This window comes from Chinchilla lanigera, unplaced genomic scaffold, assembly GCF_000276665.1.
Source record: "Chinchilla lanigera isolate Chin_1 unplaced genomic scaffold, ChiLan1.0 scaffold00053, whole genome shotgun sequence".
In the NCBI taxonomy this organism is placed as follows: Eukaryota; Metazoa; Chordata; class Mammalia; order Rodentia; family Chinchillidae; genus Chinchilla; species Chinchilla lanigera.
In genome coordinates, this window is record NW_004955454.1 from 1177487 (window position 1) to 1203219 (window position 25733).

At 44.2% G+C, this 25733-nt stretch overlaps 1 protein-coding gene across 1 annotated transcript in view; it reads right to left on the reverse strand.

Moving 5' to 3' along the window:
• Tsnare1 (t-SNARE domain containing 1) overlaps positions 1 to 25733 on the reverse strand; it is a 460462-nt gene that overhangs the window by 434465 nt on the left and 264 nt on the right. The window lies entirely within an intron of this gene.

A 25733-nucleotide genomic window follows, 5' to 3' on the forward strand; every position in this document is an offset into this window, starting at 1 on the left:
ACCTTGGACTGCTGCTGCCAGACTAATCTACATTTGATGAGATCCACTGGGACCCTGGGTTGGGCAGATGCCAAACACCATTAGCTCCTGTCCCCTTTCCCCTAGGGAGGCCACAGGCTGGCTAAAGGAAAGGATGAAAACAGGGATGCTACTTCCCAGGTATGAGACAGGGGGAAGAAAGGGCAGGGAAGACACTACAGTATCAAGTGGGAAGGTCAGAGTGGGCATGATCCTAAGTCTCTGCAGGAAAGAGGAAGCCAAGCTGGCTGAGGATGGGGTGGGCCCGGGCAGAACATTGGTGGGACCAGAAACCAGCTTCCTCAGACCCATTGGGAAACTGCCAAGCAGGACTGGCAGCAGGTGGCCCAAGAGCTCAGTCTACTGGGTTACCTTTGGGCATACCCTGGTTAAATCGCAGTGTGACTTAACCCTGACCATTATATTAGCAAATCAAATAACATGTGATAATGATGGGGACAAATCATAATGCTAAGCTCAATGGAAGAGCCACTGTCAAAGACCACATGTTGCTGATTCCATTTAGAGGAAATATTAAGAATCAGCAAATCCACAGAGGCAGATAAGAGATAAGAAGGGGGAGTGAGCGTCCATGGGCATGGTGTTTCTTTTTGGAGTGAGGAAAATATACTAGAACTAGAAAGTGGTGAGAGTATAGCACTGTTTTACTAGAAACCACCGAAGTATACACTGTAAGTAGGAAGCTGACTGGTGCATGAATTAGATCTCAAAGCTATGACATGCCAGGCATGGTGGCACATGCCTATAATTCCAGCACGTAGGAGGCTAAGGCAGGAGGAGCTCAAGGCCAGCCTGGGCTACACAGCAAGTTCAAGGCTAGTTTAAAATACATACTGAGACCTTGCTTCCAAAACCAAAAAAAAAAAAAAAAAAAAACCAGCTGTGCCACACCACGCAGAGTGGCTGCTGAGGGAAAACTCAGCACTTCCAGTTATGGGAGGATGCTTAGCATTAATATACACCCCACACTCAGGATCCTGCACCCAAGAGGCACTGAAACGTCGCCACTGAGGCTCTCCAAGCCTCTGCCAGGCAAATGTGTCACTGTATGCAATGGGGGTGAGGGGAACACACATGTCATTATCAAATCTAGCAAACATGTCCTCACTCTTGGACTGAGCAATGAGATGGAGATGAATGCAAACAGAGGATGAAGTTCAGAGAACAAGGTGGGCCAGCAGGTGAACTTTGCCAGGTCAGGTCACTGCTGTGTCCCCAGACCCTGGAACGGCCACACACAGTAAGTGTTCAGTTCAGTCACTGGCTGACGGGCCCAAAGCACCCTGACCCTGACCACAAGTCATCAGCTGAACAGCCATAGTATGTCAACCAGCTAGGGCCACCTATATTTGCAGGGCAAAGAGCCAGGAGTGACCAACACATTCAGTTTCTACTCCCACCTACCTCTCCCTCGCATGCCTCAGCAAATGGGTTTACCTGATTGGCTTGAGGTCACTTTGTTCATCCTGCTCCTTAGGGGCAGGGATTAACAGGGCCAGTCAAGGCCTCAGCAAGCACTGCTCCAGCCCAGCCACTGTAAGGCATGGGAGCCAGAGGCCACATGTGTCTCACCAATGACTTCCCACTAAATGCATGGCCCTACAATGAAAGACTGAATCCCACAGCAGTCAATGGGTACCCAGAGAGGAGTGAACAACTCAAATGCCCTCCATTCAACACTAAGGATGTTAGTGGTCAGGCATTCCCTTTCAATATACCATGTGTCTTCATCTTTTAAAAATTTATCAGTCCTCTGGTATCTTAAAGCTTTAGAGTATTACAAGGGCTCAGAGCTGGTGATAGGTATACTCAAATGGCCCTCACTGGAGGACCTTCGGCCTGTGACAGGGGAAAGAGAAAGTGGAATCCAGGGCCTCCTTTAGGGGAATGGGGCAGAAGGACAGTACCCAGCAAGGTCCAGCATGCACAAAAATAAGGAGTTGCTCCAGGCAGAGAGCAGAGCTTCCTGTCTCTGTCAGTGGGACAACAGAACAGCAGATCCAAGCTCCTATCTCCTCTCCTTGGTTCATCCGGTAAACACTCAACCAGGGCAGTGAGCAGACAAGTCCTACTCTCCCAGCCTCAGCAGCAGTTGTCATCCCAGTACTGCTACTCATACTACATGTGGGAGACTGAGCACAGAGTATGCTTCATGCCCATACCCCATCTCAGATGCTTCCCAGCCCTCTTCTTGGGGAGCAGGTCACTACTCATTCCTATGGCTGGTACTGGACACCCTATACGCTGAAGCCTCAGACCCAAAGACATGGTGCCAGGATGGGAGAAGTCTGATCATGCACAGATCCACACATTCTTGCCCAGCACCTGGCCCTCTGTGGGTATCATGTGTATATGCAGAAGCCTTTGTGCCTGCACATGTGAGAGGGAGAAGAAGGGCCAACAAGTGGGAGAAGCAATTACATACATCAGTGCTGTGCTCCACGTCAAAAAGAATGCCAACCAGGCACCTCCAATCACCTCACTAAATGATGCCCAAAATCAGCAAAAGAGAAGGATGATCACTAATGGCACAAGAGGAGAGTGAGAATGCCAACAATGCATACTCCTCCCACCTCCAACCTACTGGGTCGCCTCCACCTCAACCCCTTTTCCCTCCCTGCAAGGAGCAAAGGAGGCCAATGGTCTGGTCCCAGATCTGCCCACTGGCCAGCTGCCTGCACCATCAGCCAGTCCCTTCTCTTTAGGACAGAAGCAGCCAAGGATTACAAGGACAGTGCCTCAGTCATGAGAGCATGGGTAGGGAAACACAGTGGCACACAGCTCAGAAGTCACACTGGGCCATCAGAACGATACTACCAGGAAGGCTAGGAGGCTGGCTGTGGGAGCAGGAGGGGAGTTGGTAGAGCAGGCCCATGGGAAAGAGGGGAGCCAAGGCCCCCATTTGCTTGGGGATCCCTCATCAAGACAGTAGACAGCCCAGCTTTGCAAGACAGAATGAGAACCAGCAGACCTTGACTCAGAGTTGTGACCACCACTTCATATAACTCTCAGGCCAGCGGAGAAGGAACTTCTAATGTCACCATTTCCCAGTAAGGAAGCTGAGGTTCAGAGAGGCCAGTGGTTGCTGTAAGTCAGCCAGCAGTTCAGAGGCCAAGACAGATCCCTCTCCAGCCAAAGTTGTGCTGATCTTGCCCACCAGGCTTTGGCACTTCCTCCAAGCATCGAGCACTATAAGCAGCCATGGCAGTGAAGCTGGGAGCAGGCAAAGCTAGAGCAGGAGCCTGAGTATTCACAGCCCATCTCTGCATGAGGTTCACAGATGACCAGCAAAAGCCCAACTTGTAAGACAGACAGTGGCCCAGCAAGAGGGCCACCATATACCTACCATGTCCAGGAACAGCTCAAAAAGATACACAGGAGGACTCCCAAGAGAGGCAGCCCATTATCCAGACAAGGCTCTGTATCCCTAGTCAGGTGCCAGGCTGTCAGACCAGGCTGGCAAAAGCTGGCTCTCTTAGTTACATTTCTCATTGCAGAGGCAAAATACCTGTCTTAGTTACTTTTCTCATTGGTGGGACAAAATACTCAACACCCAAAGTTAAATGAGGAAAGGTTTATTTAGCTCACAGTTTCTAGAGGTTTTAGTCCATAACTGACTGGCTCCATGGCAGGGTGGCTTCACAGAGGAGAGCAATTCATGACAGACAGAGACAACAAAAACAACAAGGGAGTGAGTGAGTCAAGCCTCTTTCTGCCCCTTATATTGTATCCAGTCTACTGGGATTAGAGCGGTGCCAATCCAACAGTGAACTGATCCAGCAATCACCCACCCTTAATCCCAGCATTGAAACATGAATCAATCACAAATTCTAGATACAGCTCCTTCAAAAAAATCCTATTTAAAACTGCATGAGGCTTTAGGGGGACATCTAGATGCTAATTATAACATTCCACCCCAGGTGCTCCAAAGACTCATACAGATTCCTTTACACAAAGGCATATATTCCATCTCTAAGAGTTACTGAAATCCTAATAGTTTCAGCATTGTTGAAAAGTCCAAGTTCCGAGTCTCCTCTGAGATTTAATGAAAACTCTTAGCTGTGAGCCCCTGTACAACTGAAAAGAAAGTTAAACACTTCCAGCATTCAGTGACACAAGATAGATGTCTCTATTCCAAAAGTTAAAAACAGAGATATAAAGGAATGGGACAAAGCAAGTCCAAAATACAGCAGGGCAAACATTAAGTCCTGTGTTCCATGTGCAGCATTTAAAGCAATCTGTGGCAAAATGTAAATTCCAAAGGGACTGGGTGGTTCCATCCCTACAGCATTTCTAGTGGTGATGGCTGTAGCTCCCATAGTGTCTCTCTTGGACCTGCTCTGCTCCCTCCTCACAGTTTTCCTCAAACAAAACATGTTCCTGGCTTCTACAACCTTCTGGGGTTTTCACTGAACCTTTGCCTTCACTCTCACAACTTTATACACTGCCCTCTCAAGGGTACCTGCTCTGGCCTCCCAGGCCTTCTGAAATCAGGGTGGAAGCCTTCCTGACCCCATAACTCTTCCCCTCTGCATATAACCAGTCCCATGTGGATGATACCAAGGTCTGCTACCAACAGGAGCAGTAGCCAGTCTTCCCTGTCTCTTCATTGTAAAGATCAAGTGCCTGGATTGCTGAGCACTCTGAATCCAATTCTGAGGAACAAATTCTCTAGGCTGTTGCCATTCTGGACCATGATGCTCTGTGGCTTTCTTCTCAGAACAAAGTCTTTCACTTTTGCAATTTTGAGGCTGCAAAAGGTAGAGTCCTGCTGCTTTTTATGATGCCCTCAGGCCATCTTCTCTGTTCCCCTGTTCCTTCTCAGCAATCAAGATCTCTAATCTATCTTTGCAGTCCATGGCTTTACTGGAGCTTCCCTTCTGGCCAAGCTCATAACATTTTAAATGATTCTGCTGGGCTCTCTGTTCTTAATTCTCAACATAAATCTGACTAAAATCCCCCAACAGTAGCCATGACACAACTTCAACATTAGACTACCTTGAAGTTTCTTCTACCAGATTAGTTCTCCATCCTTAATCTTAGTCTCAGGCAAAGTCTCTGGACATCAGCAAAATGCATAGTAACTTTCTGCCAAGCCATGACATACCTCATCTAGAGTCCAACAGCCAATGCAGTCCTCCCCAATAGGAATCTCTGGAGCCTGATCTTTACCAGCAAGATTTCTATCAGCCTTCTGGTCTTCTGATCTCTGACCAGAATTTCCCATACAGTACAGCCTAAGGCATTCTGGCACTACTTTTTCAGCTGGCATCTCCAAACCTTTCTAAACTCTTCCCACAAACCATTCCCAAAGTCTTCTAAACCACAGGGTCAGGTGTAGTCACAGAAACGGCCCCACTTTTTTGGTACCAAATTCTGTCTTAGGTACTTTTCTCATTGCTAAGACAAAATACCCAACACCCAGAGTTAAGGAGGAAAGATTTATTTAGCTCACAGTTTGTAGAGGTTTTAGCCATAATTGTCTGGCTCCAAGGTAAGTGGCACATGGCAGAGGGCCAACAGTTATGGCAGAAAAAGACAGCAAATGTGAAAACCAAGCAGAGAGAAACAACCCTCTTTCTGTCCCTTATATTGTATTCAGTCATACAGGGATTAGGACAGTGCCAATCCATTCAGTGGACTGATCCAACAATCATCCACCCTTAATCTCAGTGCCCCTAAACCCAGCATTGTACTATAAATCACCCACACACTCTAGATTTAGCTCCTCCAAAGAAAAAAAAACCCTATGATCATAGGAGGTTTTGAGGCACCATTTAGACACAAGCCACAATAATACCTGACACCCAAAGTTAAAGGAGGAAAAGTTTATTTAGCTCAGTTTGTAGAGGTTTCAGTCCATAATTGGATGGCTCCAACACAAGTTTGTATGGCAGACATGCATAGTGACAAGCTATGACCACAGGTCTTTCTGTCTCTTAACTTACCCAGGCCAGCTACCCTTAGGGTGGATAGCACTTACACCCTTAATCCTAGCATTGCACTGTAAATCAAGACCAGAATCCCTGTAGCACAAACTCAAGATTCAGCCACCTCAGAAAAGTCCCACCTATGACTGCATGAGGTTTTGGGGGGACATCTAGATCAAGCCATTGATTGGCCCAGCCCTAACCAAGGCCTACTGTCCATGGCAACATCAGCTCCAAGCCAAGGCCTTCTCAGCAGACTCAGCCAGTTCTTCATCTCATCTTTGAACCTTCATGAAAGAGATAATGAAAGTGGCTCACATTAAGGCCAATTCATTGGAGGCTAGAAAGAAAGGCCTTGGTCAGTAGCTGGATGTGTAGACCTATGTTCCACCAGAGCCACAAGAAGCTCAAAGGGAGCATTAGGAATGCCAGGAGTTCATAAAGTTCCAAAACTTCCCAAATGATTTGAGGAAACACTATTTCTCCCTCACCCTTGGGGAGATAATCATGTAAAGACAGAATGGATGGTCATTTACTAGGCAAACACTTGGGCAGGTGCTGTCCTCGGTTTATGGCTCAAGGTCAAGAGCCCCCCAGAAGTATACACACCAGCAGAAAGGTCAAGATATTCCACCTTCTACTATGAGGGCCTGCACTAGTGCCTTAGTTTCCTGGAGCCTCAGTGTCCTCCTCTATAAACTGAGAACAACCATACCCGTCCTCCTACCACTATCATCCCATGAAGTGACCCTAATGAGCCTGATTTATCACTGGAAAAGATGGCTGTTCCTCTCACACTTGGGTCCTGTCCTCTCCTTAGGACTTCAACAAATTCTCTCTTCTCTATAACCTCTCCCCACTCCGCAGTCCCTCCTTTGACTCCTCACCCCACCAGCTGTACATGAGTGACAGGCAAAGCCAGTGGCTGGGACACCAGGGTAGCCCTGAGCCTCTAGCCACTTACTGGAGGCCTTCAGGGGTAAGGTCAAGTGGGTAGGGGGCCTGTAGGGGTAAGGTTAGGTGGACATGACAGGCACTACCCAGACTGGTTGGGTCAGAGAAGCTAGGCACTACATGAGTGCTGTCCAAGATGCTGACAGCAACAGGCCCTGAGCAACATCCTGGCAAGGCCAGTCCCCCTCAGAGTCTCACTGGCTTCACCTCTGCCCCAGCCTCAAGCTCAGCCCTGCCACAGCTGGTAGCCCCACTATTATGGCAGTGGCAACAAGGACACAGGGAAGTTTGCTAAGGGCTTCCTGTGTGCAGACACCAGAATAGGCATTTGAACCACATTATTCTTTTTTATAACTGAACATACAAAACATTAAGTCTTCTTGGCTTTTGTTTTGCTTTTTGTGGTACTTGGGATGAAACCTAGGGTCTTACATATGCTAGGTAAGCGCTTTACCAATAAGCTACACCCCCAGAATCCCTCATAATTCTTTTTAAAATGTTTGCAATTCTAGTAGGTCATTATAGGAAGGACACTAACTGTAAGCACAAGCTGGCTGTGCACATTCGCATATTTTTTCCTATTTCCTTCTGGAAATCACACAAAAACAAAATGCCTCCCATAAACCAGCAAAGAAAAAGTTTAAAAACCTAAACTTCACATTTAGGAAAAAACAAGAAACACACTTTTCAGGCCCCAATCTCGGTGAGGGGCTACTACCCAGAGCAATGAGAAGACACAGTCCTGGCAGGTGGGGTGAGCAGCACAGACACATGGGGTTTGGGAGCTGTAGGGGAAAGTCTCAGAAAGCACCTGTAGAAAGTTTCCTCCTCAGCATGATGGGTAGCACAGATCAGAAGTGGCATCAGAAATCTCCTGAGGTTTCTGAGAAGTTGCTGGAGAAATTGAGAAGTTGCTGGAGCCCAAGCAGCAGGGAAGTAGGGACAAGACCCAAATCACCAGAGAGCCACACCTGCAGGAAGCAGTTTACTTCTGTGCAGCATCAGGAGGAGGAGCAGGCCTCGACAGAGCTGCCCATCCCCATGTCCCCATTCCCCAGAACTATAGAAGAGGGCCAAAGGGACCCTCACAAAGAGCTGGCCCAGTAAAAAGCTAATTCCAAAAATAAACAATAAACCCTGAATAGCCAAACAATCCTGAGAAAGAAAAGCAGAGTTATGGGTCATACCCTTCCTGATTTCAAAACTTGCTGCAAAGCCACAGTCATCAAAACAGTGTGACAGTGGCCCAAAGACAGACATATAGACCAACAGACTATAATAGATAGGCTATAAACCCTTGTGTATATGGCCAACTGACCTTCAACAAGGGTGCCATGACCATGAATAATCTAAAGGACTATCCCTTCAACAATGGGGCTGGAAAAATGAAACAGCCGCATGCAAAAAATGATGTACTCTTTCATTAAACCATGCACAAAAATTAACACAAAATGTATCAAAGAAGTAAATGTTTATGTTTGTAAACTAAAATTATGCGAAAACTTCATGACATTAAGTTTCACAGTGATTTCTAAGCTCTGACACCAAAAGCACAGAAAACCAAAGAAAAAAGTAGACAATAGGACTTAATCAAAATTAAGAACTTCTGTAAACAACGTAGAGTACCAAAAGAGTAAAAAGTCAACTCATAAAATGAGAGAAAACATTTGCTTTTGTTTCTTTGTTTTGAGACAGGGTTTTCTAGGTAGTACAGACTGGCCTTGAACTCGCTAAGTAGCCTAGGCTGGCCTCAACTCATGATCATCCTGAGTGCTTGTTTTAAAGGAATGCATCATCATACCTGGCTCAGAGAAAATATTTGTAAATCATATATCTATTGGAGCTTAACATCCAGAATATATTTTTTATTTTCTTGTATCTTAACTAAAATTTTTATAATAGATTTACAGATTTAGATTTTCAGACATTTATTCGGGTTTGCAGATAAGTCATTCACACTACACACAGTTAAAACTATTGTTAATATTTTATATTAGTATGTACATTTGTCTCAGCTAATGAGCCAATGATGCTGCATTATTTTGCTTTTTATTAGTACATGTTCATAGTGCATAATGATTACATTCCTTGTAGGGAGCTGGTATATGTATATAATTCATCTTAATTCTTTTTTCATCCCCTTCCCCTCTTTGTCCTCCCTCCTCTTTCTATCTCTTGATCCCCTTACCATTTGAGATCTATCACTCTACTTCCTATTATATAGCTTATTTTGCTCTTTAATTATGCAGAATACATTTTTAAATCTAAAACTCAAAGAAAAATCCTATATTAAAAATATCACAAGTGATAAAATAAAAACAGTGAACAAAATGAGGTGAAGAAATTAAACCACTTATAAAAGGAAGAAAAAACAGGCAGGCCTCAGATTTCTTTTATTGCTATGCAGTTGAGGCTGGCCTTGAGATCACTTTGTAGCCCAGGCTTGCCTGGAACTCCCAACGATCCTGCTGCCTCAGCCTCCCGAGTGCTGGGATTACAGGCGTGCACCACCATGCCCGGCCCCAGGCCTCAGATTTCTTGAAAGCCGCATTCAAAGTCAGAAGGTAGTGGAGTTATCTCTACAAGACAAAGAATGAGGGTCCTGACCAAGGATCCATCCACATTCATACTGACCTGCTGAACCAAAGCTGCCTGTTGAACCTGTGGTGCTTAAGGACCACAGATCCCATCAGACACTGAAAAAACACTCAAAAGGTTATCCATGAGCATTACATATGTTTACCCAGGGAGATAAGAGTAAAACAAATGGGGGGTTAGGGTGACAAAGCAGAATGCACACAATGTAGCACTCATGGAGTAATGACTCAACCAATAAAAACTGGGGGGGACAGAAGACAAAAAGGAAAGAGTAATTAGCTCACTGCCTACCAGTAGCAACTGGAGCTGGAAGATATAATTTAAAGTTGACATTTCAATAACAGAAATACAAGTGGATTTAACAACATAAAGGCAAACACTGAAAAAGTTACTATTGTTGACTAAAATTGGATGAGGAGAAAAATAGGAAACACATTAATTTTATAACTACTCATAGAAAGTGTATTAGTTTCCTATTGCTGCCAGATCATATGGCCCCAAACTTAGCAGTTTAGAACAAAAATCTGTGGGGCCACAGATCCTGGAGGTCAGAGTATCTGGGGTGCACTCCTCCTCCTGGGAAAGAGGCTGGAACCGTGGCAGAATACAGGCCTCAGTAGCTGGATTCTTTGAGGAGAGCTGAGGTGGTAGGAAGGTCGGGGTAGGGGTTGTTTAGCTCCAGACTCCTCTGTATCTCAGGGCCAGCAGGGACTAGCCAAATCATTTCCACTGCTGGGAACTCTGTGCCTGAATGCTCTCAGATGCCTCAGATTAGAACATGGCTATCGGGGGTGGGGTGGGGAGAGGACACATGGAATTATTCTATCCATCACGGAAGACTCTTAATGAATGGTTTCTATAGACACAGAGAAGTATAGGCATTATAAGACATTACATGATACATTACTATAATATCTCATGTAGACAAAGGCCAGACTCTCATAAATATGAGAATAATAGAAACTAAAAAAAAAAAAAAAAAAAAAAAAAAAAAAAAAAAAAAAAAAAAAAAAAAAAAAAAAAAAAAAAAAAAAAACCAGAAGAAACATCACAGAGTTAAAAAGTTAAAATATATGAACATATAAAACAAAACAGAACTAAGATCAAATGTATGTGTACTATCAATATATGAAAATTAGTTTAGTGAATAAAAAAAGATTCTCATATTGAACAACAAAGCAAAACAACTTTATGTGACACCTAATAGATATACTTAGGGTTAAAATGTAAGAACAGGAAAAGGTAAGGCAAGCCTGGATAATTCAAGAAGCAACATTCATGACCTTAGAGCCAGACAAGGCAGGAATGAAACAAAGAAGGCACTCTGTGGTCCTAATGGATACACTTCAGAATCAAGTGCAAAATAGTTATAAGTACCCACGGGCCAGACAACACATCAGCCAACATTCACAGACACCCCAAGGAGAAAGGCAAATGTGACTACCACGCCCCTTGGTCCATAACAGAGCAAGAGAGCAGAGCCTACAAGCAAGGACTACACATGACCAAAGCACACAGCTATGGTGTAAAATTGACTAATGTCCCACCTCTGTAAACCCACAACAGCAGCTCGATCTTCTCTTCAAACTGCAAGAGAACACTGAAGAAAACACTGAACACTAGACTCACAGAAACCTCCTACAACCTATACATGGGAAGGAGAATAGCCAGTGCTCCAGCAAAACTGCAACTGGCTTGGGACTATGGCAAAAACATGAAATCCAAATTTTCCACTCAGAAAGTTTAAAACTTGCCTCTAAACAACTCTTGGACCATAAAAAAAAAAAAAAAAAATACAGTCTGAAACTACAGAACCAGTGGACAGCATCAATAGTAAAAACTTAGTTCTACTGGAATTTAGGCATCAGTCTTAAATATTAAACAATTTTTGAAAAGACCATAAACAAGTATTCAAACATGCAGATTAAACTTTTAGAAAGGGGGTAAAAAGTCAAAAGCATTAGTAATTATCAGCAAAAAGTAATCAGTCAAAAAGTAAAAGAACAAGGCAACTACAGTAACAAAATTATTCATGAGCTGATACATTAATAAAAATTAAAACAAAAATATGGAAACCATTAGCTAACCCAATTTTTTAAAAAACAGCAGCAAATGAAAGGGAAATAACCACAGAAAGAGAAGAAATTAAAAGAAGCATAAAAGATCATTCTACTCAAAGTTTCACAAATAAATTTGATAGAATAGATAAAACTGATAATTTTCTAGGAAAAAAATAACTGTAAAAATCAATCACAGAAAAGAAAGATTTAAACAAAAAAACTGCCTCAGAAAAAATAATAAAGAAAAAATCATAAAAGAACTTTGCCCTCAAAACAAAAACAAAACAAACAAAAAAGCACCAGGCAGCAACAATTTCACAGATAATACAATGCTATTAAATTATTCCAGCAAAAGGTACAAAAATGAAATTTTATATGGTTTTTGTGAAATAAGTATAACATTAATTCAACACTCCAAAAAAGGTACTCAGAGAAAAGAAAACTTCGATCAACATTTCTTATGAACAGCAATATAGGAACAAAAATTAAATATAGTAAAGAACATCTAGTACCTAATAAGTATATATCAGAGCAAGTGAAGTATATTTCAGAATTCAAGAACAGCCAGGTGTGGTGGTACATGCCCATAATCTCAGCACTCAGGAGGCTGAGGCAGAAGGAGCACCATGTGTGCAAGGCCTAGACTACATAGTGAGTTTAAGACCAGCCTGAACTACATAGTAAGAGACCCTGTCTCAAGAAACAAAACAAAACAACAACAACAACAAACCAAGAACATTTCCCTATTAGTAACTCTATTAGTATTAAGTCAGCATAGTAATATATCTAAGAAAAAAATCATATGATCATCCCACAGATGATTTAGAAAGGCAACTATAAAAACTCAGCTATTCTTGATTTTTAAAAAAGGAGGGAACACTCATAGAAAGTTCAAGTTCTGCCTTAACATACCCACCTCAATTCAAACCCCATTCTACTTTGTGGGGTTATGCTAGAGATATCCCAAACATATCCAACTGTAACCACTCTGACTTACCAATATCCTGAAGGCTCCAGCCCACAAAATGAGATCGAAGAAAGAACCGGAAGTGTAAAGAGGGAAGAAGAAGGCTGTCACTAGATGCAGCTGGTAGGACTGGGCACCTGAAGAACCCAAAATAATTTGATCTGAAGAACCCAAAAATAATCAATTGGAGAACAGAGGACTTCAGTAAAGTAGCAAAAGACAATATTAATACATAGAAATTGAGAGTATTTATACACATGTAAAAATAACATATAAGCAAATGTAATAAAAATCCTTTCAAATGATAATTTTTAAAATAGTCCCTCTCTAAATTTTACTGCTAAATATAACATTTCATTTCACTCAAAAATTCCTAGATTATTACCAAAATTTTCTGTATTATCCTCCTCACTTATCCTTCTTTATTTAGGACAGCAATCAAGCAGACTCAAGTTTAACTTAAAAATGTTTAAAAATGTTCTTCATTGATAGACAATTCACACTACCTTATTTCAACTGTCATTATAATGAAACATCTTATATAACAAATATATTTAAACTATCTAAGTACCAGGATTCATGCATACAAGGATAAGTGAAATATTTGTGATAGATTAATTCTAGTGCAGATATATATTTATATACAACCAGATTTGGAGTCTCAATACTGTATTTCCAGGGCTACTGGCTATTTCTAAATATCACCTTTCTTTCTCTAATACCTACACTTGGCTATAGCGATTTAACATAAACTTTACAAGAATGTATGTGTCCAGTTGTTTTGATAATGTACTTTGTTTCATGGGAGAAATTGTATTTTCATTATTCACATTAGAAGGAATGGACATGAAGTATATCATCATATTTTGCAGTAGTACGAACTACAAGAAACTGGTTATAATCGAATATGTGTTTATAAAAAAAAGGTGTTATTCAACTAAATACATTTGGGAAATTATGAGTTAAATAAAGTTAAACATTATTTTTTATAAAATATATATACAATTTCTGAGAATAAAAGAAAATTGATTCAAAATACACAGCAAAATTATACTAATGAAAATAGCATGGTACTGCATAAATACAGACATACAGACCAATATAACAAAATAATCCAGAAATAAATCCACACATTTACAATCAAATAAATTTTAGACAAGGCTGTTAAGAATTCATGATGGTAAAAGGATTGTCTCTCAACTGTGTTGGGAAAGCTGCACATACGGAAGAAAATGAACCTTGATTTCACACCACATACAAAAATCAACTCAAAATGGATTAAAGACTTAAAGACCTGAAGCTATAAAACTACTAGAGAAAACATAAGGAAACAGCTCCATGACATGGGTCTGGGTGATAACTTTTTAAATATAAACCCCAAAGCACAACAAAAGTAAAAATGGACAAATGGAAGTACATCAAACTCAAAAGCTCTTGCACAATAAAGAAAACAAGAGTAGAGAGATTACGTACAGAATGAAAGAGAATATCTGCAAACCATACATCTGATAAAGAGTTAAAATCCAAAGTATGTGAGAAATTCAAACTACTCAATAGCAAGAAAACAACACTTATAAAAATGGACACAGGATTTGAATAGATATTTCTTAAAGATGACATAAAGGATGCTATACAAAAATACTCAACATCACTCATCATTATGAAACACAAATGAAAACCACAATGAAGCATGTCATAGCTTATATTCTAAATGTCCCCGCAAAGCTGCATGTGCTCATAGGGATAGGTTTCCGGAGGTGGCTGGATCATGGTTTTATGATACTGGGATTAAGGGTATGTGGTACTGGATTAGTTCACTAGTAGGTTTAGCATAGTTTGGGTATGTCTGAATGGATTTACTGAAGACAAAAGCCCCATCTTGGGTGTGAGGGGCACTGACCAATAGGCTTGTAGCCTGGATGGAATAAAAGGAACAAAAAGAAGGTAAGCTTGCTGCTTCACTGCTCCTGCCTGCACTGCATGTACCATTTCTCCTCTGCAATGCCTGTCTGCCATGTGCCACCCTGCTTTGGAGCCAGCCAACTATGGACTGAAACACTTACAAACTGTGAGCTAACATAAACCTTTCCTCCTTTAGCTTTGGGTGTTCGGTATTTTGTCTCAGCAATGAGAAAAGTAACCAAGATATCACCTCACACCTGCAAGATTGACTACTATCAAAAATATAACATTGGAAAGGATGTAGAGAAAAGGGAACCCCATACATTTTTGGTATTTTAAATTACTATAGTATTAGAAATACTATGGAAGTCCCTCAAAAATGCAAAAAGTGAACTATAATAAAAAGCAACAATCCCACTCCTAGGTATATAGGTAAAGGAAATGAATCAGTATAGCAAAGAGAAATTTGCATGTCCAAGTTGTGTTAATTAGCTTTCTGTTGCTATGGCAATATTCCTGACTAGAATCAACTTTCAGGAGTAAAGATTTATTCTAGCTCATGGTTTCAGGGTTTCAGTTCATGGATACTTAGCATCATTGCTTCTTCCTATGGTGAGTTAGAACATCAAGGCAGGGAGTGTGTAGGAGAGCAAAGCAGCTCACCTCATGGTGGGCAAGAGGAAATGAGAAAAAGAAAGGGGAAGGATCTGGGATAAGATATAGTCTTCAAGGGCTTGTGCCCAAAGACTATGTCCCACCTCCTAAATTTCCACTACTTCCCACTAGCCCATAAAATTATGAACCCATCATTAACCCATGGGTTTATCCAATGATTTACATCAGAGCCCACATGATCTAATTACTTCCCAAAAGCCCTACCTCTCCAGCACTGGAGACCAAGCCTTCAGCACATAAGATTTAGGGATCATTTCAGATCCAAACTGTAACATACAAGCCAAGATATGGAAACAACCTAAATCTGCATCCATGGATGCACAAAGAAAACGTGGTTATAGAAAAACTAGTCAGAGGCCAGGAATATAGCTCAGTGGAATCGTGCCTGCCTGGCAAGCACAAGGTCCCGAGTTCAAATCCCGGTACAAAAAACAAAACAAAAAGAAAAGAAAAGAAAAAGAAAAACTAGTCAGTTTTGTAAAAAAGGAAATCTTGTCATTTGTGACAACATGGGTGACCTTAGAAGACACTGTGTCAAGTAAAATAAGCCCAGTACCAAGAGACAAACACTAAATGATCTCATTCATATGAGGAATTTTTTAAAAGCTAAACTCAGAGAGGCAGAGAGTAGAATGGCTGATACCACGGGATGGGGGAGCTAGAGGAGGAAGATAGGGCAAATAAGTTCAAAGGGTAGATTGTAAAACCTGGTGATTACAGTTAATGTATTGTGTTCTTGAAAATCACTGAGAATAGAGTCTATGCATTTTCCCCATAAAAGTGATAAACCTGTGAGGCTGTACAGTGGTACTTCAGTTCACAAACTTAATTCTTTCCATGATTCTGGTCGCAGAATTGGTTCCACATTTCCGGCTGATATATGTACTATGCTTGCAATTCAGTTGCAACCCAGGTACTACTGTACATGTTATTTAGCTTTTCTTGGCCTCCCCACAATGTACATGTAGCTGTAGCTGGGAAGTTGAGACAGGAAGATCACAGGTTTGATCCTAGCCTGAACAACTGATTGACTTAGCAAGACCCTGTCCCAAAATAAAAAACTTAAAAAGGGCTGAGGATGTAGCTCAGTGCAAAAGCCCTAGGTTCAACCCCCAGTACTGCAAAATAAAAGTGTTGTCTTGCTTATATATACAGTTTTTGTCAACTAATTTTTAATTCTAAACATTACTGAGGAACACAAATAATAATGAGCAACTGGAAAGATATACTATGTTCTTGAAAAGGAAGGCCCCATATCATAAGGACATCCCTCTCCCTACTCTAGTTTGTAAATTTAATCCAACTCCAAGCCAAAAGAAACTAGGTTGAAGGTTTTGTATTGTGTGTGTGTGTGTGTGTGTGTGTGTGTGTGTGTGCGTGTGTACATGTGTTTCTGGTGGGAGTATCAGATAAAGAATAGACAATCATATGTAAAACTGATCTAAAATAGGCACAAAGAAATTCTGACAAAGCAATGAAGGGCGGGGTATGTTGCTCAGTGAAGTGCTTGCCTATATGAGGCCCTGGCTTCCATCCCCAGCACCACACACACACACACACAGGAAGGAGGAGGAGGAGACAAAGAAGGAAGGGGGGAAGAAGGAAGTTTCAGCTGGATACAGGGGGATAAGCCTATAATCCCAAAATCTGGGAGGTTAAATCATGAGTTGAAGGCCATTCTGGGTTATATAGGGCATTCAAGGCCAACCTGGACTACATAGTGAAACCTGTGTTAAAAAGGCAATTAACTACTTACTAGTCCAATTATTTAAATACAGGATGACCCCCAAATTGCATACTTTTCATTGATTTTTATGAGATAATATAACAGGAAATATAAAAATGACATTTTTATCAAATTTTTTCAATATAAGAATCAATTGGTTGAAATGACACCTGCCCAAGCGATGCTCTGGATAGTCAGTACATAAGTAAACACACTGCCTGAATGTTGCTTGTGGTAAATTGTTACATGGTTAATTCTTTGAGACATTAAAACAGAGGATAAAACCTTAATATTTAAAATACTAGCTACAGTGAATAAATCACAAACAGAACAACTTACAAAGATACACCTAACAAATGTGCATTTAGTATGCAAAGGAGCTAGAAATTAAAATCAATGGGGAAAACACAAATTACTCAATAGTTTGAATGAGACAGCTGAGAAACCATCCAGGAGAAGTTAAAGTCAGAGTTCTCTGAAGTTACTCTATGTACCAGGACACAGACAAATGAGTCAAAACCTAAAAGTAGTACTACAAGGAAAAGCAAAAGAAAATGCAGGGTTCCTATTTAAACTTAACTCCTTTTCTAGCTACAACCCAAAATGCAGAACCATAATATAAAAACTAGTAGATCTTCTTATATGAAAATGTCTGCTATGTATGGCAAAACAAAAAGAAGGCATAGCACAAGCTGGGAAAACACCTGAGTTCAGACCACTCAAGAATTCATCTATAATCTACAAGAAGATCATCTATAATCAACCACACAGAGTTCATAAATGAATAAAATCAGCAAAACTGTACAGAGAAGAAAAAAACAGTCTTCCATGTCTGAAAGGATGCCAAACTCACTTTTTATAAAGGAAAGGATCCAGGTCCACTAATGAGACAGATGATTCAAGTTTGGTAACACTCAGTACCGGCCAGGGTCAGGGGACAGTACTCACTACTTTCTGTGGTGGGTCCAAGCTCAGCCTTGGACAGAGGAGGGGAAGTCTAGCAATGCACAAGTGAGCCACAAAGGTGTGAAGCTACAGCCCAGCACTGCTCATTCTACACACATGCTGCATGGAGGTGATGCATAAGGGCAAAAACCAAGGTCATCATTCTGCATAAGAAGACTGAAAGCACCAATGCACCTATCAGCAGGTGACTATGACACAGTGTGGGCACATTCATACCATGGAATACTGTACTGGCACACACAAAAAAAGGGAGCACTGTGCAGAGAGGCAAAGACCTTCCTTCCTTCCTCACAGCAGCACTCTGGGGCCAAAATTTATCACATGGTCAACCATAGACCATCCACACTGTGGAACAGGACTCAGCAATGAAGGGAATCACTTATACATATAGCAGCCCCAGGAACTTTGCAGGGAATGACAACAAACAGGAAAGCCAGTCCCTAGAGGTTGCATACTATATGATTACATTTCTACAACACTCTTTGAGGAAATACTGGGAATTGAACTCAGGACCTTGCACTTGCTAGGCAGGCACTGCGCCACTGAGCTATATACCCGGTCCCACTACAACACTCTTGAGATGACTTCACAAAGGGCTCCTGAGTATTGAGGGGGAACAGGGCAAATGCAAAGAAATGTGGGTGGAGAAGGGGTTATGTGGAAGGGAACCTTCTGGTTACAGCATGGGGGTCTCAGCTACATCCATCCTCTTGGCTGTGCTAACGTACTAACTCTGTAACACCACTGGGGAAGCCCGGTAGAGTGCCAGGACCTCTGTTACTTCTTACACCTGGTCTCGGACACCTGTCTGTACTGGGGGAGGGGTTACAAGTAGCCAGTTGGAGAACTTACTGGCTCCACCACCCTTCCTTCAAACACAGTAGACTTAGTACCAAGCCTATTCTGAGAAGTTTATGCAGACCTCCCGAAGCCATGAATGGGAGCATGTTTCCCAAAAGATGAATGGATCAAACCAGAGATGTTCCAGGTAATGGAAGGGCTAGTGTAGGCAGCAGAAGTGACTAGAGGGCTGACAATTCTGAGGAACGTCTCAAATTCACTTACCTAGAACCAGGCCCTCCATATAGGCCCCATAGTTCTAGAGAGGCAGTGTGGGAAAGTGAGACCATAGGTATAACAGTTGAACTCAAATAGACTCCCAACTCTGCTTTGTACCTGCCTTGAGGTCTTGGGAAAAAACATCACCTCTTGGGCCAGAGAGAAAACGACTCCTAACACCCTTCTCTGGTCAGTATCACCAGGGTTACCAGGCCACTCAGCTGTGAGCTGCAGGATATTCCTTGGGATCACTGTAGCATTACCCAGGTCCCACCCACCAGTATGGCCTCTCCATCTCCCCTACCAAATGCTCCTCAGCTCACAGTAGCTTGGTTGTGCCCACACCCTGGGAACAGGCAGGTGTGTGGAAAGCAGTAGGGCCTTCAAGATAAGTCCCCAGGCAGCAAAGTGAGGCAGGTCACCGCTTTCTGCAAACTACAGCTTCCCTCTTGCAAAATGGGGATAAGGGTATTGCTTTGGATGCCACTCCACAGAGTCAGTACCTGCTTATATGGAGCATCCACTGTCACGGTCCTCCACCCGTTCCTGTCATTTTGAAGAGCAGAGAAGCCTGGGGCACACTGGAGGCTGACGAGCCAAAAGGTGAGGCTTAAAAGTCATTGCTCTCCCTAACCATTAACTCATGCCTAAACAAGTATTTATTGAGTGTCCACTCTGTGCTTTCTTATGCTGGGACCACAAAGACAGAAAAGACTGTCTGGCCCTGGAGGCAGGCACAGAAGAAACAAACACAGAAACAAATTACTGCAATCAACAAGGAAGGAGCCAGCCTAAGACATTTTATTGGCATCTTGAGCCTTCTATCTGCCTTGGCTTCCCCCAAAAGAAATGCAGATGCCAGAACAAGCCAAGGCGCCAGGCCCTCAAAAAACCGGCAGGGCTTCCTCATGGCACTGAGCTAAGCTTTGAAAAGTAGGGTGAAAGTCACCAGCTGGGATCATTTCAGGCATGGAAGCAGCCCTAGCAAAGACATCAGGGGCAGACTGGGGGCAGCCTTGAGAAGTAACCCAGCAGGTTTGCAAGGATGGAAAGACCAGGGAAAGCTACAATGAGTCCAGCTTTATGTCACAAGGACAGGATGCCTGCAAGGATTCTCAGCCAAGGGTGACAGAGCCAGACTGACATCCTGGTCAGAGGAGCCAGAACATTAAGAGTGTATTAGGGGCCCAGGCTGGAGGCTGTGAACTAGCTGGAATACCCCTGCAACTGAAGACTTTCTGAACCCTGGTACCAGGAAGAAACAGAACCGATGTCCTCCCCAGCCCCAATCTTTGCCTCCCTGCCAACCTCCACACCACACTCATTAGCACCCTGGCTGTGGGTGACACAGCAGGGGAAGGAGGCCAGACTGGAGAAATGAATCTGGCTCCTCATTAGCACTGCTTTAAAAGCCTGTACTGAGAGGGCAGCCAAGCCCAGGAAGGGGCTGTTGTGTTGTGTGTTTTTCAATGTTGGGAAAGATTGATTCTGGGCTTTTGGCTTTAAAAATATGTCCCTTTCCAAAGACTAGGCTAGAATGAATTATAGATCTGGGTGGAGGGCAGCCAAAGGTGCCAGTGTGGGGGGGTGGGGTGCACCCGTTGGCACAGATTTCTTGTGGTCCTTGGTGCTCACAATTCCCTTACTGGAGGCCTAGTGCCTTGGCACCCTCAAATGCCTGCCCTTCATATTTCCTGACCACACCCACACCATCAGTGTCCGGCTTCTGATGGTTGGTGCAGGCCCAGCTGTACCCTGAAGACTGTGCCCAGGGTTAGCCACCAGCAATGGAAGGGCAGACAGACATGGACAGATGGACGCCCTGAGCATAATAACACCTGCCCCAAAGATACCTGCCTCAGTGACTGACCGCCTTCCACAGGCCTGAGGCAGTCACACCCACCACAAATTAGTCCCACCTTCCACAGGCCAGGACCAGCCACCGACACCACGGTACTCACTCCACCCACATCACACACCTCACCTCACTGAGAACAAGTCTCCTGATTTCTGTTCAGCCTCCTCTCTTCAAGAAGAATATTAACCAGCACTTCTGGAGTCCTGAAGCCCTCAAACCTCTGCCACATTCTCCTTGAGAATGTCATTTCGACAGGGAATGAGGCCAGGAATGAGTCTTCATTAGTATAATAACCACTGTTACTAAAATGTCCTCCAACTCACCGGGCACCTTCAAGTATGTGAAGGTTTCTCCAATCTGGTCCTCAGAAAAAATAACACAGCAGGAACATGGGGCAGGCAAGGTAGCACAGTGGTCTTTACTGTGGGCTCTGGAGTAAGAAAACTGGGTTCAGGTCATGGCTCGTACTTTGCTGCCCTGTGAGTTGGTATAAGTTACTCATGCTCATAGCATCTGTTGATCTGTATATAAAATCTAGCAGGTACTTGGCAGATACTCAGGGTCAAGAGACAGTGATAGCTATTACAACGATGGCCCAAAGACAGTGATGATGGCCAGGTCTATGCCAATCCTAAAGGCAGACCACACCCTGGCCATCTGGGCAGAGCAGAGCAGACTTTCCAGAGTGGGCACCAGGACAAGGGAGCCCAGAGAGCAGTGAAGAAGAGGAATAGTTCCACCAACCCTGGGAGCTGCGCTTCCTCACCTCCCACAGTCCCTTTGAGCTTTGGGAATTCTCCCCTACACCCCTCAAGTGATATCTAAAAGGGTCATGAGCTCCTGTGTCCCTAAAATGAAATGCTGTCACCCACCCCCAAAGAGACTGATCTAAGGTCCAAACCATGCCATGAAAGGGCAGGGCTGAGGGAGGACCAGTGAGTGACACAGGTAGGGTCCCACTGCTAAGGTGCTATAAGGCTATGCACATAAGAAAACACTGTGCAAGGCACAGCCAGTCCCAGGCTTTCCTTCTCTCAGGGGAAATCAGAGGCAGACAATACAGTAATCTCCCATTAATCAGTGGAAGAAAATAACAAACGTCTATTGGGCTGAAGCACTTGGCCAGCCTCTCACAGGGTTGGCCATGTTCACTGGTTTTGAGTCAGGGAGAACCACTCTCTCCCGAGCCCAGAGACCAGGGTTGCCAGGATAAGAAGCAGCCCCTGAGGAGTGCAGGAAGGGCCCAGCTGCGCAGCTAACCCATCAATCCACCAAAAGCTGTACAGTGCTTCTGCCACCAGGAAGGACCAGCTCCCACAACACCAAGCCATGAAGCACACAGAGGGCTGGACTCCAAGCTCCAGCCACAGGGTCTGAGCGGGGTCCAGCCCAGACTCCAGAGCCCTGCCCCATACAACCACTTCAGCACAAGTCAGCTGGCCCTCAACTACTTAGCGTACAACTCCTGCCTGCCCACGTGCTCAGAGGCTGCCCTATTTGGCACAGCCTGCCAAGAGTCCTAACCTCACAACTCCCTGGGGCCTCCCTCCGCCTGCAGCAGCCATTCTCCTCACCTTACCTCAGCTACAAACCACTCAGTCTTCAGGACTCACCTCTGGCCTCAGTGTCATCCAGAAGTCTTTCCCAGGTATATCCCTGCACACACTGACTGTATGATGCCCCTTCTGTGCCCCCTCACAGTAGTGCCCCAGTGAACCCAGAAGGGACTGTTGGCCATTCCGTCTTAAACCTCACACAAGGCCCAGCCTCCGACACCCTCACAGATTCACAAGAGACACCTTGACTGCAGGATCCCTGCCAGTAACCCAAAGCCACACCAGCAGACAACCCTGCTTGCCTGCAGTAGCCACCATAATGGTCCAAGTCCTAACGGCATCTACCCATGCCCAGGAAGAAGGACTGTGCCAGTGTGATCCAGGTTTGAAGCCAAGCACAGAGTCATCTTCACTCTGCCCTGGACTCAGCCAGCCTCAGACTAACAGAGAATCCTATAGCTGGGACAAGGCCAGGCAATGACTTTGGTATGCTGCTGAGGACAGGCTTCAGTCTAACATCTAGGGAACTCTAAACCAAGACCTGCGTAAATGCCCCACCCCAACTCAATTCCTCAGGTAACGGCACAAAACATCTTCAGAAAACTATTGAAGGCACCTAATTTGTACCTGTTAGCAGGTCCCCTCTTCTGTGCCAGAGGACTTAGGCCAAGACAGCTCTTCCTATGGAAGGTTCTGGATGGCTCCAGTGCAGCATTAACAGGAAGCATGGTTCAGAGTCAGCCTTATCGTAACTCTCCACTTCAGTAAACATCCACTGGGAGCCCATGGGTTCCAGGCTCTGGGACACAACTGGATGTGGTGGTGGCAGACATAGAAACTAGAAGAACTGCAGAATCTACTGTGAGTGTTCTCTGCCTACCTCAATGTACCAAAATGGGATAGGATTAGGATGCCCCAAGCACAGAGCACAAATCCAAAATCCAGAAGTAACAGCAAACAGCTGAAAGTAGTACCCCTTGAGAAGACAGCACAGGCCATGCATCCTTGCATTTAGTCCTCCAGTGCCTCAGTCTCCCATTCACAGATCCAACAAGCATGCAGAAGCGAGGAGTCCCAACCTCCTTTTCAGGGCACAAAGGCAGACAGATGACCCCAAAGGGGTCTACCTTCAGACTGCTCACCAGCCCAGTATTATTGATGCTGCACAAAATCGAATTTTTAAGAACATAATGAATTGTAACTGGACTGAGCCACACAGGCCAAAATCAACTCAAAACCATCAAAATAAATGCATAGCCATAGGTACACCCATATGCATTAAAACAGAGAGCCTATGCCTCAGCCAACTGTGCATTTGTCCCAAACTACTCAGAGCAATAAAATGCCCAACAACCTCAGAAGCAACATATATCAGGGGTCCAAAGGACAATGGTTAAGCAACTCAAGCCAGTTTGTCTTCCTGTGCCCCAGTCTCTTCACTTGCAAACTAGAGATCACACAGACTCTTCTCCCAGAGTTACTGAGCACAAGAACTTAGCATAGATCCAGGCTCCCAGGACTCTTAAGTGCATCTAAATAGTATGTTAGCATTATGCCATTCTCTCTGCCAACCAGACCTTGCCCTGCCACCTGGCCCAGTTCAAATTCTACATCCTGAGAATGCCCCCCTTTAGGGTCCCCATCAAGTATCGAAGTCTGGTTGTCAATGACTGGATACACCTCTGTGGTCATGGTTCGTGCATCGTCTCTCCCCACCTGGAAAGTAAGTTCCCTACTCTCGGCTTGGAGCTTCCTAAGTCTTGAACTTCCACACCAATGCTTCTTCTCTTTGCCTTCTTGTGCAGCATACTCACTCGTTAAAACCTGTTGGGTGCCCACCTGCTTTAAATGTTGCACTGGGTGTTCATGAGGTCAACCAGGGGAGGGATGTCTATACAAAAGGGATTCACAGGTGTGTATGGGAGACAAACATGGGAGCACAAAGGGCATTCCAAGCATGCATGCACGTGTGCACACACAAGTTGAAAAAACATGAGATGTGCAGGAAACAAGAACTTCTATAGTGTTGGGGCATATGGAGCAAGAACCAGAAGATATAACTAGTGCTGTAAACACAAGGCAGATCCTAATCTTTAACCTACAGGCAATAAAGAGCTATAGAAATGATTTAGGGATGCCTGCCTGTGAGCCTCCAGACCCTGGCTTGGAAATAAGCTGTGGTCCCCATGCCTGCAGAGAACCAGACAAAGGAGCACCCAGGGAAGGCTAGCTGAGCAATCAGGGCAGCCATAGGTTGTCAGAGTGCAGAAACAGGCCTGGAAAGGGGAAAGATGGAAGTGATCCAGGTAAGGCTCAACCTCCCACAGGAAACCTAGGATTTACCAGTCTACAGTCAAGTGCAATCTCATCTTGGCTCCTAACCCCAAATCCACTTGTATGCAGGCACTCACTGCACATTTCTACCAAGGACTGATAGGAAAGTACAGTTTTAATCACCCAAGACACTCCACTCCTAACAGGTTTCATCTGTACCTTTTAATCTACTACTTCGTCTGCAATGGGGATATGCTAAAGAACAATCTCAATCACTGCCTCACTGACCAAGAATGCAAAAAACAAGCAGAGAAGTGGAGATGACACATATGAAGTGCTGAGGAGGAGAAGAGACAGAATGAGGCAGGAAATACGAGGGAGAGAGATCAAGAAAGTGAACCAGTTCCAGATGAGCCCAGACCTGCAATGGAGCTGCCTTCAGACCAGGACCTAATGGCAAGGCAAGCTAATGCACAGGCAAAAAAGGAAAGAGTGCCAAGGGTAGCTGGAATGGTAGCTGACAGGATGAGGGGAAAAGGAACAGCACCCTGACCCACACAACTTCCTGTGATGAATGCAAGAATCCTTAGCTGCACTGTCCAACCAGCAGCCACAGGTCAATGTGGCGTCATTTTAATGGCTACATATAGCTAGTAGCTGCCACCCTGGACATCAGAAAGAGCTTCCAGGAGCTGAGAAAACGTGAAACCTGTGTCTACCAGCAACAGGTGGCTCCTGGGGGACCTCCACAAGGATGGCATAGATCAGAGCCACCTGGAAGCACCAGGCGATGACCCAGCCACCAGTACCTTCCAGGCAACTTATATAACTGAAAGGACTGAGGAGATGCACATGGGCTAGAGGGTGAAGTCGGCTCCTGGAGCTGTAAGGATCACCTCTTGTAGTTAACAAGTATGCGTGGAGGTGGCTCCCAGGTTGGGCATAGATCTCGAGTGCTAGCAGTGGGGTTCACCAGCTACTGCCCACTAACCGGCTCCAGGCTAGAGAGAGCTCCCAGGCCCACCCACCCCAAAGGCTGAGCCTGGGGATCCGGGTCCTTCTCCCTAATGTCCCCCTACCCCGATCCTAGCTGCCTTGGCGCCTCACCCCAGCACCTCCACGACTCTTCACATTGGCCCCTCTTGCCCGCTCCTCGCGACCCTTTCTCC